This window comes from Ursus maritimus, unplaced genomic scaffold, assembly GCF_017311325.1.
Source record: "Ursus maritimus isolate PB19 unplaced genomic scaffold, ASM1731132v1 scaffold_18, whole genome shotgun sequence".
Taxonomy (NCBI): domain Eukaryota; kingdom Metazoa; phylum Chordata; class Mammalia; order Carnivora; family Ursidae; genus Ursus; species Ursus maritimus.
The window spans coordinates 48,954,980-48,969,569 of NW_024424230.1; the positions used below are offsets into that span (position 1 = coordinate 48,954,980).

Genomic DNA, 14,590 nt, shown 5'->3' on the forward strand with positions numbered 1-14,590 from the left:
CTTTTGCTCATTTTCCTGCTTCTATTCTTGCTAGGACCTGCACCCATGCTTTAACACACGCCTCATACACAAATAATGTATGTCCTCCTTGTAAGGGATAAGGAGTTAAAGATTTCTTTGGACTGTTCCAGCATGATAGATAACATCTAAGAAGCCACTGGTGGGGTTGTTATGTACGTTTTCCAAGACCACTGACCCCAGACACCATGACGCCAAGACCCCCGGCTCCAGGGCGTAAGCGAGTTATGGAGGACACCTGAGCACTTGTCCTTGTCTCAACCAGTTCCTGGATGCCTGAGAAGACACGCGCACTGGACCACAGTCCTCAGTGAAAACCCCAGACCCCAAGCAAAGATGAGACTCTCCTTTTCCTTTCCGAGTTTCCTAGGTGCCCTGGCTGTATCTGCTCTCTCTCTCCATCTTCAATAAACTCTGCCCTCACTTCCTCTCTGCTTGTGTTTGACTTCCATCCTGCACAAAGCCAAGGACCCTCTTGGCTGGTCCTGAGGGACCCCTCTGGGTCCTCGGAACCCTGCCAGCCTACATCACTCTGAGGAGGTCAGAGCGACTCCATTTTCATTTGTCTAGACAAGTAAGGGCGAAGGGTGTGGGGGGCTAGAAGAAACAATATTCTTTGTAAAATTTCCTTTAAAAAGGGTGTTTTTTTGTTGTTTGCTTGTTTGTTTTGGTTTGAAAACCATGGCCCTTTGGTGGAATGAATTTGGGATTGACAGTGTAGAGACCTGGACCTTGATCATGGCCTCGCGAAAGTAGTCGTAGTTGTGTGGTTTGGGCTGGGTCATTTACCTTCTTTGGGTCTCAGTTTTATCATTTGCAAAATGACAGGGCTGCACTAAGTGACTCTTTCTGCTCTAACATCCTCTCATTCTGGCTGGTGAGGGCTGGGATTCAGCCACTCAGCCGCAGCGCGCCTGTGGAGGTCGCGGGCGCCACCTTGTGGTAGAAACGGATAGTGCCGTCCACAGGCTCTGGCCAGACTCAAGACGGAGGGACGCGCGCCAATTTCTCCATGGGCTTTTATTTATACACTGAAAAATCTCTCCAGGGACGGGGAGCCCTATCCAGGGTAGGAGTGCTCTCTTGTTAGGATAAATTGAGGATGAGCTGGACATGGTACAGTGGCCAAAATCTCATCACAGCGGCCAGAATAACTCATCAACACACGTGAATAATTTATGGCACGCTCAGCCTGTTGGAGAGAGAAGGCCAATAACGTTAGCCAAACTTACTCAGAATGTGCTTACTTCGATTAAATTTTTCTTTATTGGAACAGTGACCCTGAAAATAACCACCATCATATTCAGGCCCATCTCACGAGTTTCCCAGCAGAGTTGCAAAACTGCCCTGTGCGTTTGCTGTTTATATCACCGCACCTGTTGAGCTGAGATGAAGTCAGGGTCACTCTGCAAGAAGCCACAACAGTCTCTTTGGTCTCTGAAGGATTTTTAAAATGACTGATGAGTAATATTGGAGAGCCAGGTATTGATTCAGAAGGGTTGTTGGGACAAAAGCTTCTGGGAATGGACTTGGATTATGAGCATCCTACACAAGGGCAGAAAGGGTGTCTGCTGTGAAGGTTGTCAGGAAACAGATAAAATAAAATGATAAGAGAGCAGAAATTGGAGGGAATTTTGCTGTGCTCGTCCTTGAGCCCTCAAGGAATGAGATCCATGCCTCTGGTTTTGGATTGCACACACTCGAGGTTTAACCTCACTTTTTTTTTTTTTTTAAACAGCAAAGCTGAAGTTTCCCCCTCCAAAGAACTGGCTTCAAAAATGTATTGGAAGAGTTTGCGTTCCTTTATATTTTAGGTTATTTTATTTTCTCTATAAAGAAATTTGTGGATTAAAAGTTATAGTATCCAAAATTTATTATAGGCTGATATCAAACCTATCACCTCCTTTTTAATTCTATAGGTCAATCCTGTAATCCTACCCTTCAACTCCTTGCCCCTCAGTCTCAGATCTAACTTCTAGCACACAGTGAGAAATCCAAACTCTCGACTCCCATTCCCAAAAGTCTATGACATTTATACTCATTCATCTCTCCTTCTCACTTCACAGCAAAAGTGAGTGCCCTCACTCGTGTTCTGGATCCTAGGACCTCTGACCTCCTCCTGATACATCAACTATCATCGTCTTCTGTATGTCCAGCTTCTCCTTCTGAGCATATCACCGTATGTACCTAAGTGTTCCGCATCTTTAGACAAAGAATCAAACTTGATCTTATTCTCTGCTTTGGTTACTGCCTTGGGTCTCCTCTTCTGGTCCAAGCAAACCCTGTTAACAGAGCGGGGTGTGTTCTTCATCTCCAGTCCCACATCTCGTAATAATTCCTCAAATGATAGTAATAAGGCTTCCAAACCAGATTCGGTGGATGCTTTTCTGGCCCCTCTTGTCCTCTCTTCAGCATCTAATACCTCTGACCACCTTCATTTTTTGGCTCTCTCCTCAACCGGCTTTGGTGACACCACTCTCCCAGATGCTCCTTCCTCTTCAGAAACTCCTTCTTAGTTTCCTATTCAGGCTTATGCTCTGTGTGTGTTTGTGTGCGTGTGTGAGAGAGAGAGAGAGAGAAAGAGAAAGAGAGAGAGAAAGAGAAAGAGAAAGAGAAAGAGAAAGAGAAAGAGAGACAGAGATGCTTGCCATTCATTGAGCCCCTCCTAAGTCCCAGGCCCTATAATAGTTTGCATACATTACCTCATTGAATATTCAGAACAACCTTATATATACGGTAGGTGTTTTTAATTCCCATTTTATATGAGGATCTCAAGACTCAGAGAGAGTTAAATAACTCCTGAGTAACAGACAGAAACGCAGTGTCATCTGCCTTCTGAGGCTTCTTCTTCATCGGGCCTCTTTTTTTTTTTTTAAAGATTTTACTTATTTATTGAGAGAGAGAGAGAGAGAGAGAGAAAGAGAGCATGAGCGGGGGGAGGGGCAGAGTGAGAGGGAGAAGCAGGCTCTCCACTGAGCAGGGAGCCCAGTGTGGGGCTTGATCCCAGGATGTGGGGCTCGATCCCAGGACCCTGAGATCAGGACCTGAGCTGAAGGCGGATGCTTAACAGACCGAGCCACCAAGGTGCTCCTTCATCAGGGCTCTTAAAGTCTGCCCTGCTGGAAGGCTCTGTCCACAGTCTCTCGCCTTCCTCAGGGAGTATCATTCCCACACTGGGGTTCGGTGACTGTTTCTACGCTGATACCTGTGAAGTCACTGTGTGCACTGTCACTCCCGTAAATAAAAATCCCTGTCCCATGGATCCCTCGATCTTTCAAAGTCATTGCTTGTTAATTACGGAAAGAGCACTTAATACAAGATTTAGCCTCTTAAAATTTTGAATATATAATGTTATCGTTGACTACAGTCAAATCTTATCAAAGCCCAGAGTCCTGCAGGCAGGGACCTCACCCCCTCCAACCTCATTTCTTCCTGTTCTGCTCCTCGTGTGGGGTGCTCTGGCCACACCAACCTGCTCACTGCTCTTCCGGCCTGGGTATGTCCTACCTGGCACTGCCTCAGGGCCGCTGTCCGTGCTGTTGTCTTTTGCAGCAACGTTCTTACCACGGCTTATTTCACTGTTGGCTCCTTCTTATACTTAATGCCTCAGCTTATTTACTCTCTCCTCAGAGAAAGTCTCCTGACTATCCCTGAGTGTCCTATATATAGAAGTCTGTCTTCAGTTCTTCTTGATCATATCACCCTCTATACTTATCTTGTGTTTACTTGGTCATTGTCTGTCTGCTCCCAATATAACAGAGGCCCTTTGAAGTCACGTGACTTGTCCTGGGCCTCCATGAGCATTTGCACAGGGTGTGCACTCTATGAGGGTGCCTAGCTGAGGTGCGTGAAGGTGCTAATATTGGGTCTGCCTCTACTTATGTGCCAGCAGAGCTCCCTTGAAGAAAATTGTCCAAAGATACCATCCAGGCTGGCGGTAGACATGGTTTTTCTCTGTCCTGTTCAACAGTTTATTTCTAGCGTCTAGAACGGTGACCGGTACATACTGGGCCTCCATAAAATATTCATTGAGTGAATGGAAGGGAGTGATGTAGGAGCAGGACAGGTTTATACTTGAAAAGAACCTAGTCCTTAACATCTGAAAATCTTCTGATGGGTTGCATGACACATAGAGTAAGATAAAAATTCTTTAGGTGGCCCGTTGGGTTGGGCATGCCCTGCCTCCAGCCTATGTCTGCGGCCTCACTGCACACACCTTCCCCGTGAATTGTTATGACAAACGGCTCTGGGTTTCCATTCTGATCCACTTCACAAAAGACAAACCACCAGAGATCTCTTGCTAATGAAACTGATTACAAGTCCAGAGCCTACAAAACATAGGGCGCGCTGTTTCCTGTGAGCTTCAACCTATACGAAGGGATAGTTTGTATTCCAGGACTCAGCCGAAGAGGTCTTCAATGCTTGCATTTTCTCCCGATCATAGGAACACTTCTGATGTGACTCTTCACCAAAAAACTGCCTAATAACATCAGTTCCCTCAGGTCGTGGGAGCCCAAACAAATTTACCCATGAATGCTTCCTTATTAATTTTTACTTGAATACCCATGTAAGTGGGAATTCTGTACCAATTCTGGAAGTTCTTTGACACTCTCTCTTTTTTTTTTTAAAAGATTTTATTTATTTATTTAACAGAGATAGCCAGCGAGAGAGGGAACACAAGCAGGGGGAGTGGGAGAGGAAGAAGCAGGTTCATAGTGGAGGAGCCTGATATGGGGCTCGATCCCATAACGCCGGGATCACGCCCTGAGCCGAAGGCAGGCACCTAACCGCTGTGGCACCCAGGCGCCCCTGACACTCTCTTTGATAGCTATCTCTAACCACTTGGTTCCTTAAAGTAATTCCTCCTTTGATTCCTGCTGTTCNNNTGATAGATTCTCGTTCCATTACACCTGTCACATAACGGCTGCTTCTGTCTGGCCTCTTATCCTGTCCTTTCTCCTCTCCATATTCACACATGTTGCCCACCGTCCAGGGGAGACCTCTGATCCTGGCAGTAATAGTAATGAAGCAAATCGTTCCTGTCAAGTTCTCCAGGCAAATGATGACTTTTTTCCCCCCTAGTCCTGAAGGTGACTCAAAATTCATTTCCTAATGACTAACTTCCTTTTCTGGTAACGTGATAAGAAGGGAAGCAAGGCAAAGACCCCAACGTCTAAACTCCCTCTTGGGCTTTCGTAAAATGTGTTTACACAGGAACAATTTTAGAACACCAAACCAAGCCAAACAAAATCCCAGGGCCAATGTTTTAGATTTTTCCTTATTCACTCATGTGGGAAAGCAAGTGGTGGTGGTGGTGGTGGTGGTGGTGGGGATGGCCAGGATGACCTTAGTTAACATCAAGAACATGTGATTTCGCTTAGTCCATATTTCTGCTTCGTCCTGCTTTAATATGCTACGCATTTAGAACTCTCTGATCTCTGGAACAAATGTGCCAGCCTCCTAAGCCCTCATTAGAAGCTTAATAATTTTAGGAAATTGTGGCACTGGAGTGCTCCAAGCTCCAACCGCAGGAAGCCTGGTGTGGAGAGATTGCTTTTCCAGGGGCCATTTCAAATGGAAACCATCTGGCCAAGTGAATTTGTCATGAGCTAATAATAATATATATTTTTCTTTTGATTTAAAGGACTTGGTTTTTTGAAAAAAAAATGGCACTTTAATAGTCAGCCGTTCTTATTTCATTTTGAGGTAGATATTGAAAATTTAAAAAATTTTAAAGATTTTATTTATTTATTTTAGATATATGTATATATATAGAGAGAGAGAGAGAGAGAGAGAAAGAGAGCACGAACAGGGGGGTGGGGCAGAGGAAGAAAGAGAAGCAGACTCCTCACTGAGTGGGGGCTTGATTCCAGGACCCTGAGATCATGACCTGAGCCAACACTTAACCGACCGAATCACCCACGTACTCTGAATATTAAATTTTAAATTTAGTGAGTGATCAGGGGCGCCTGGCTGGTTCAGTCGGTAGAGCATGTGACTCTCGATCTGTAGGTTATGGGTTCCAGCCTCATGTTGGGTGTAGAGATTACTTAAAAATAAAACCTTTTAAAAATAAATTTAATTAGTGATGAAATTAAAAGTGATCATTTTCCTTTTAAAATATATTCTGCCCCTCTGTATGGTTGCTTTTCTTTTCTTTTTTTTTTTTTAAAGACTTTATTTACTTATGTGACAGAGAGACAGCCAGCGAGAGAGGAAACACAGCAGGGGAGTGGGAGAGGAAGAAGCAGGCTCCCAGTGGAGGAGCCCGATGTGGGACTGGATCCCAGAACACCGGGATCACACCCTGAGCTGAAGGCAGATGCTTAACGACTGCGCTACCCAGGCGCCCCATGTATGGTTGCTTTTCAAAAATGCATCTGACCATCCTTAACTCAAATGGTAAGATAATGATGACAAAATGTTAAGAAAAAGTAGGCATCTTTCCAATTCCACGAGAAACTTTCCACCCAGAGGGTTTTTGATGGAGGATTCCATTGTATACAGTACACATTTTAGATAGTCTGGAAGCAGCCTAGGTGACTTGATGTGATAATGATAATAACAGCTATCAGTTATTAAGCATAAAATACATGCCCTGCTAAATATATGTTCTAAGTCTTTTTCATATACAGCGTAGTTACCAATTTTATTTCATAGATAAAGTAAGTAAAGCTCGGAGGAACTCAGAAACTTGCCCCAGGCCGACAGGTGGTGGGCAGCGAAGTGGGAGCTCAGCTAAGGACTGTCTGACACCAAGCACACATTCTGCGCACCAGGTGCAGACACTACAGGTAACTGCTCAGTTTTTCTTGACTTGAAACTGTCACGGTGTTAAAGAAATCCTAAGCTGATGAAATCATTCCTCATATGGAACTTAAGGTTAAAAACAAATTTGTTAAGTTCTAGTCCTTTTAAAACAACTTCTTATTCTGGAAGAGTTGGCCCCTAGTGGGATGATTAGGGCTTATTTGTCAAGGCTAATACTATCCACATATTGAGATGGCGTTTACTCATGCCTGGCCTCGTAGAAATACGAGTCTTCTGTTCACTTCGCCGTCCTTCCATTTCTTTGGCTATCTCTGTCTTTGGTAGATTCCAGGGTTCCTTTTGGCTAGAATTCAGAACGCTTCAACTAAACGATACCAATCAATTAAAGTAAAATTTAAAAATCCACCGACAGAATTCTTTTATCACCAGAATTGTTTCAGTGATAGCTTCTATTCATCTGGATTCTTTCAGTTATCATGACAGATACCCAACTCAAATCAGCTTAAGGAAAAACAATGATTTCAAGGCTCATGCAGCAGAGAAGGATTCTGGAAGGCCCTGGAACAGGGGCACAGCGCCACGAGGTCTCGCCTCATGGTTGTCTGTCTTCCATCTCTGTTGCCCCTGCTCGGCTTCCATCTGCAGACAGGCTCTCTCCACAGGGTGAGAAAGGGGATCACCAGAAGTCTCAGCTGCATTCCCATCTTAGCCACCCCAGGGAAAGATCCTGACCTGCCTCATGTGAGGCCTTCCCTTCACTGTGTGCAGGTATGAGGATCAGCCAGACTGGAGGAACATACCCACCCCTGGGTCCAGGGCTGGGGCCAGGCACAGGTAACTGACAAAGGGGAGTGGGGGAAAAATGTGCTGGGCAGCCGAAAGCAAGAGGCACCCCAGCACATTGTGTGCCCTGGGTAGTACAGCCCATTCCTCACCAGACTAACCAGTTTAGTTGATGAGATGTAATTCCTTCAGAATGGAATCTAAGTACTGTCTACCTTTGTACCAGTCAGATTAGATGACCTACTGTTCCAAAGTAAATGGCTCCAAGATCACAGGGGCTCACAAAATCAAAGATTGATTTCTCCCTCCCAGTATATGTTGGTGAGGTTCAGTACTTGTCTCCTTCTATTCTGATTCGCCCCCAACTGGGTGCATTGCCATATGTGTCCGATGTGTACCACTTGGAGATTGGGTCATGCCTCACAAGTTAAGGGCTCAGTTTTCCACAAGACTATCCTTATTTGAGACACTGGACACACTTCAGGGTTCCCAAGGCCTCCCACACTTCTGACTGACTGGCTATAAAGCAGGGGTTTCTACAACTCTCTTGGGTTTGATAATTTGCTAGAATGCCTCACAGAACTCAAGAAAGGGCTATACTTACTTTATTTATTTAGTTTATTTCTTTTAGTAATCTCTACACCCAGCATGGGGCTCGAACTCACAACCTTGAGATCAAGAGTCTCATGTTCTTCCAACTGAACCAGCCAGGTGCCCCCAAAGTGCTATACTTATGATTACAATTATATCATAAAGTGTCCTCACAGGCCGAGGTCTGGGAGGGAATGCAGAGCTGCCATGCCCTCTCCTCGGGGAGCCAGCGTGCATCATACTACCGCCAACCAGGAAGCTCCGCTGGGCTTCAGAGTCCAGGATCTCACGTGATTCAGCTCAGTCTCCAGATCCCCTCTGCTTCCCAGAGGTCAGGCTGACCCAGAGTTCCAACCCTCTAGTCACATGCTTGATCTTGCTGGTATCCTGAAAGCTATCTAGGTGCCTGCCACAGTCACGTCATTAGATAACAAAGACACTCCTGTCACTCAGGAAATTCCAAGCATTTTAGAAGCTCTGTGCCAGGAACCCTGGAAAACAACCATACAAATTCTTTATTATACGACATTTTCACTCTAGGATCGAGCCCGAAGGAGCAGCTCCTTTCTGGGACAGTGAGAGAAGGAAAGAACGATGTTGGAACCTCATGTTGGCTCTTGAAGCTTCAACTTTGCAAATGGAGTGATTTACTTCCATTCCTCTCACCTTCGCTTCCTTAAGTCACGTGGCTGGCTCTGACATCACTGAGGTAAGGAGATACAATCTTCCCCCAGTGAGGGGCAGCAAATATTTTGAACAGACAACACTGTATACCACAACCTCCTTTACAGAAAGCTAAAGCTCTGTCACTGAAATGAAATGTTGTTAGTTTGATAAACCTTTTCGTAGTTTCCTAGTTAGTTTTTCTTCGTTTTCTTAGTTTTCTTCCTGGATAGGAAAGCAGAATTTATACTAAGTGTCTACAATATGGCAATCCTGCTTTATATATGCTGTATTATATAAATAACATAGTGATTATATAAGGCATGTATTATTATTATTTTATGATTATATTATTATAATAAGGTGTATATACCCATTTTACAGATATGGAAACTGAGTCTCAAAGATAACTTATCACAGAATTATTAATTGAGTCAGATGAAAATCCAGGTCTGTCTGTCTGTAAAGCTTCTTCCTGGGAGCTTGTTAGATGCAGAATCTCAGGGCCCATCTTCCCACCCTCACCTGCTAAATGAGAAGCTGCATTTTATTAAGATTCCCGGTGATTAGTATGCACATTGATGTTTGGAATTAGATAACACAGAGATTTCAGAAGCTGAGGTTTCTTTTACTGCCTCTTTCCTGTTTCCGCCCCTCATCTGTTAAAAGAACCTAGGAAAAACATCTGTTCAGTGGCTATCACTCACCAATACTTCATACAGTCTCTTTTAAGCCTCATAAAACCCCCATACTGTCAATGCCATCACCCCCACTTTAGAAGTAAGGAAATCCAGTTTTGGGGAGACCAGAGTGCTAATGTAGGAATTGGAAAATAAAAATAATTCCTCTCAGGTGAAATTTAAGTTCAAAATGGCGTAAAGTATTGCTGCTTTTGACTTTCCTTTTTACAAATATTTAATAATCAAATAAAGCTGACAAGGGTACTAACAAAGAAAATTGTAACTGTTTGTTGAGTGCTCACAATTTACTAAGCACTGTACTAAGTGCTTTACTTTAAATATGTAAAATTATTATGTAAATGGAATTTATTCTCTCTGTCCATAATAAGTAGAAAGACAAATATCATGAAAGCATTTGGCTTGTTTAACAGGAACTAATGGCTTAAGAGAAGGAATGAAAACGGTTGATTAACTATTGTCAGCAAGACCATCTGCTCATTAGCCAGTGATTCTCAGTCAGGTGTGGGACACCTTCCAAGGGACATTTGGAGCCATATAGGGGCCCCTTTGTTTGTCACAATGAGTGGGAGGTATAACTGGTATTTAATGTGTTGGGACGATGGATGCTAAATGTTCTGCAGAGTATGGGATCCCAGCACAACCAAGTATTGTCTGTCCCCAAATGCCACTGGCACTCTCCTTGAGGAGTGAAGACCGCTGTTACAATTTTTGTATTTATAAAACAAATTTCAACTTTGAGGAGAACAATACTAATTATTCCCACCTCAAAGAGTTAACACATTCAGCTACTAACTCATTGTGATAAACCCTCTAGGACACAGCTGTACTGAAAACCCAGGGGCTTTGAGGTGAGATCCTTAAAGGTCAGAGGGACCACGCCCTTGTCCCATACCTAGAATTCCACAGATGGGGAACCTCCTTCCTCCTGGCCTGCCTGGCCAGTGTTCCTTGGGAAGAGGAGTGGCTAGTTCATTGTGAGGCAGGTTTTACTAGTAGTTACTAGTAGTTACTGCGCTTGAACTCACCCTTCCTTCTTCACTTCCTGCTGAAGGGGTTCTTACCCAAACCGCAGCAAAAGGTCAAGAGTCCCCAGGGAGCAGAGAGGCCAGCTGAAAGTCATGGACTCTTGCTCACCGTTTTGCCATTTGCTCGGCACTGGGAATGCGCTTTGGTCGGGCCGTTCTGTGTGTGGCAATAGGTCACCTGCCCTTGGATTTGCGGGTGAACCAAGTGATAAGGAAGGGAAGCAGACGGAAGCTCCACTCTTCCCTCAGGCCTGAGCCTTTCTCCAGTCCCCTGCAGAATTCCCGTGAAGCTCGGCTATAAACAAAGAGTCACTGTCTCTCCTTGTGTTCTTCCCCCTCCCCCACTCAGTCGGCCCGAAGGAAGGAGCTGGAGGGAGGCTGCAGGGGGGGGCCAAAGGGGGTCTGGAGAGAGGAGGGTCTGGAGGGAGGGGTAGCAGCAGGGAGGCTGAAGGGAGGAGAATGGAGGGAGGGGATCTGAGGAGGGGGCGTCTGGAGGAGGGGATCTGAGGAGGGGGCGTCTGGAGGAGGGGCTGGAGAGAGGGGTCTGGAGGAGGGGCTGGAGAGAGGGGTCTGGAGAGGGGAGCGGCTGGAGGGAGGGAGTTGAACCGGAAGCAGATTCCTCCGCAGTCTATGAAGTAGTCACACAGTGCTGAGCACTTTACTTAGTGTTTTCTTTACTCAAAACAACTCTGAGGGGCACCTGGGTGGCTCAGTCGGTTAAGCGTCTGCCTTCTGCTCAGGTCATGATCCCAGGGTCCTCGGATCTAGCCCCGCATTGGGCTCCTTGCTCAGCGGGGAACCTATTTCTCCCTCTCCCTCTGCCTGCTGCTCCCCCTGCCTGTGCGCGCACGCTCTCTCTCTCAGTCAAATTAATAAATAAAATCTTTAAAAACAAACAACAAAACATCTCTGAGAAATTGGTATTAGCCCTGACATGGAAGCAGGAACTTGGAGACGTTAGTAACTTGCTCAGGGCTACTGAATTAGCGGGTGCTAGAGTTGTAATTGAAATATTGTCTGGACTCTGAAGGCCATAGTTAAAGCATTTTAAAAGACAAAACAATTTCTTCCATGTTTTATGATACAGATTTACCAACGATGCTTTTTTTTTTTTTTTTTTTTTTTTTAGTTTGTAAGTAGATCTGAAGCTGTTTTTTGAGGAAAAAAATATTGTGGTTCTGGTAGCTTCTCCGAGAAAGTAGGATGCTCTGTCTCTGGCAAGAATATAAATCAGGTTCCTAAATTTCCCCAACACTTTCAGCCATGCCATCTGCACGTCTAGGATCTAAAACATATGTATTTTCCTCCGCTCAACAACACAGAAGACTGGCATTCTAGTCATTTGTCCCTATGAATTTATTGCAATTTAGCACTTGCCAGAAGTTTGCTTGTGACATCTGATGAGAGAGAGAAAGAGAGAGAGAGAGAGAAGGGAAGAATGTGAAAAAGATGTGTGGAAATTATGTTTATCTGCTTTTCCAAGGTCTCTAAATTATTTGTATTATAGGAGATGATCAGAAAATACTGTTCTTGGCTGTGTGTGTGTATGTGTAATCATAGTCCCCTTAGGAATATCTTTGTAAGAGTAATCAAACAATACTCTTAGGCGAATCTCTTTTTACTAACTTCTAAGGGTGCTTTAATTGATCTGGCAGGAGTGGTAGGTGTCCCTTTCCTCACTGTTTAGGGTCTGTCTATAAAATTGACGTTTGATGGAGGAAGGCTTTCTTTTTAAGTACAGAAGGCTGGTTCTTCAAAGTATACAAATGCCCAGGCTCTCATACTTATTGGAATAATCATCCACTACACTATTCAATGTGTTTATGTAAGCATCCCTGGGAGAAATTCTTGCTGGAGTCCAGTTCACCTTTATGGAAGAGTTTATGTGCATTATTCTATTTGGGAGGAGACTTCACACTGAATGTCTTTGTTTTATTGTTTCGGTTACTAGAAAACTCATGGCCAAATGCAGATTCAACTACACTACTTAATCATTCCAGAGGCTAAGTATACATGTTTTTCCTTAAAATACTACATTTTACATTTTAATCATCACCTTGTTTTTTAATATTTTGTAAATCCCCTAAAACATCCCCTCCCACTTAATTTTTTTCCCCCCATTGGCATAGAATTACCCCATAGATTACTTGCTAACTGTCAAGGGCAAAAATACCTTAAAAATGATGATATCTGGCTTTTACCACTCCAACACAGTGATCAATTTTATAATTACTAATAGTAGGACAATCAGGCATTCTGTGCCTCCTGATACATGCAATAGGATGTACGTATTACCACTTGCCAAAAATGTTAGCCTGAATGTAATCAAGTCTTTAGGTCTTCCAGTTCTTAGAAACAGAACAGAGAAATAAGTTAAACTGAACAATACCCTAAAGAAACAAAGTCAAATGTGCAATGTGGGAGATTGTACATACACATGGCCATGTTTCTTAGAAAACTGAATTTCATGAAAATAGGTAGGAGGTAGAGTGTGTTCTCGATTAAAAGAGGTGGGAGCAGGTACAGGAACTAAATCAACAGTCATTACTGATGGGCTCGTAAGAGTGTGGCCACTTTGGAAAACAGTTAACAAGGTAAAAGTACATTTACTACGTGATCCAGCAATTCCTCACCTAGGTGTCCACCCAAGAGAAGATATGTATTCACACAGGACTTGTGCATGAATGTTCATTGCAGCATTATTTGTAAAGTCCCCAAACTGGAAATAATCCAGATGTCCAGGAGCTGGTGAATGGATAAACAAAATGTGATCTGTGTATACAACGGAATACTACTTGGTCATAAAAAGGGACAAACTATTGCCACATGTCATAACATGGATGAACATCAAAAACATTATGCTAAATAAAAGAAGCCAGATGCATGCCTATTGTATGATTCCATTGGTAGGACATGTCTAGAAAAGGCAAATCTGTAGAGACAGTAAGTAGGTCAGTGGTTGTCGGAGGCAGGGGTGGAAAGAGAGATTTACTACAATGGTCATGAGGGATCTTTTTGGGGTAAAAAAAAAATGTTCTAAAACTAGATTGTGGTGGGGGCGCCTGGGTGGTGCCGTCAGTTAAGCTTTGCACTCTTGGTTTCCGCTCAGGTTGTGATCTCAGGGTCTTGGGATAGAGCCACACCTTTGGCTCCACACTCAGTGCCGAGCCTGCTTGAGAGTCTCTCTTCCTCTCCATCTGCTCCTCCCCCCACTTTCTCCCTTTCTCTAAAATAAAGAAATCTTTTAAAAAAACTAGATTGTGGTGATGGCTGCACAACTCCGTACATTTACTAAAAATCATTGAATCGTACACTTAAAATGAGTGAATTTTGTAGAAATTACACCTCAATAAAACTGATTAAAAAAATATATATATATATATACACATATATGTAACAGGGGCACCTGGGTGGCTCATTTGGTTGGGGATCCGACTCTTGGTTTTGGTTCAGGTCATGATCACGAGGTTGTGAGATCAAGCTCTGTGTTGGGCTCTGCACTCAGTGGGGAGTCTGCTTCTCTCCTTCTCCCTTTATCCCTCCCCCTGCTTGGACATGCTCACTCTCTCTCTCTAAAAAATAAATAAATCTTAAAAAAAAAAAAAAAGAATATGGCAGAAGTGATCCTAGACCTCCAGAGACCTCACAGATTTCACTTTTCCATACTGAAACCTTCCCTGAGACTGTCATGGAAGAGAACTGAGGTGCCTAACCAATGGCCAGCGCCAACCACTGCACCTGGGAATGAGGCCATCTTGAATCTTCCAGCCCAGCTGACTTCTAGGCGACTGCAGCCACAGGAGCAAATATAAGGGGAACCAGCAGAGGGAACACCCAGCTGATTCATGAATCATTAGACGTAATAATTTTTTTTACACTAGTAATATGTAGAGACACAATTAAATAAAAATATACGGGTGAAGCAATATGGCAAAATGTTAACAATTGTATTTAAATGGTGGCTACATGACAATTTATTGCACTCTTTCTATTTTCTGTGTATTTGAAAAATTTTAAATGAAAAGTTAAAGTAGGCAC

The 14,590-nt window shown here is 43.8% G+C and overlaps 1 long non-coding RNA gene across 3 annotated transcripts in view; it reads left to right on the forward strand.

Annotated features, from left to right (window-relative positions):
* Positions 1-1,405: 1,405 nt before the first annotated feature.
* The window catches only part of LOC121103267, a 29,136-nt gene continuing 15,951 nt past the window's right edge, over positions 1,406-14,590 (forward strand). For 2 of the 3 annotated variants that reach the window (XR_005835424.1, XR_005835422.1), the window contains exons 1-3: positions 6,350-6,420; positions 6,679-6,812; positions 8,704-8,872. This is a non-coding gene — a long non-coding RNA (uncharacterized LOC121103267). Of the gene's footprint in view, positions 2,198-6,349; positions 6,421-6,678; positions 6,813-8,703; positions 8,873-14,590 lie in introns of those variants that run through there. The other variant, XR_005835423.1, reaches the window with a different exon arrangement.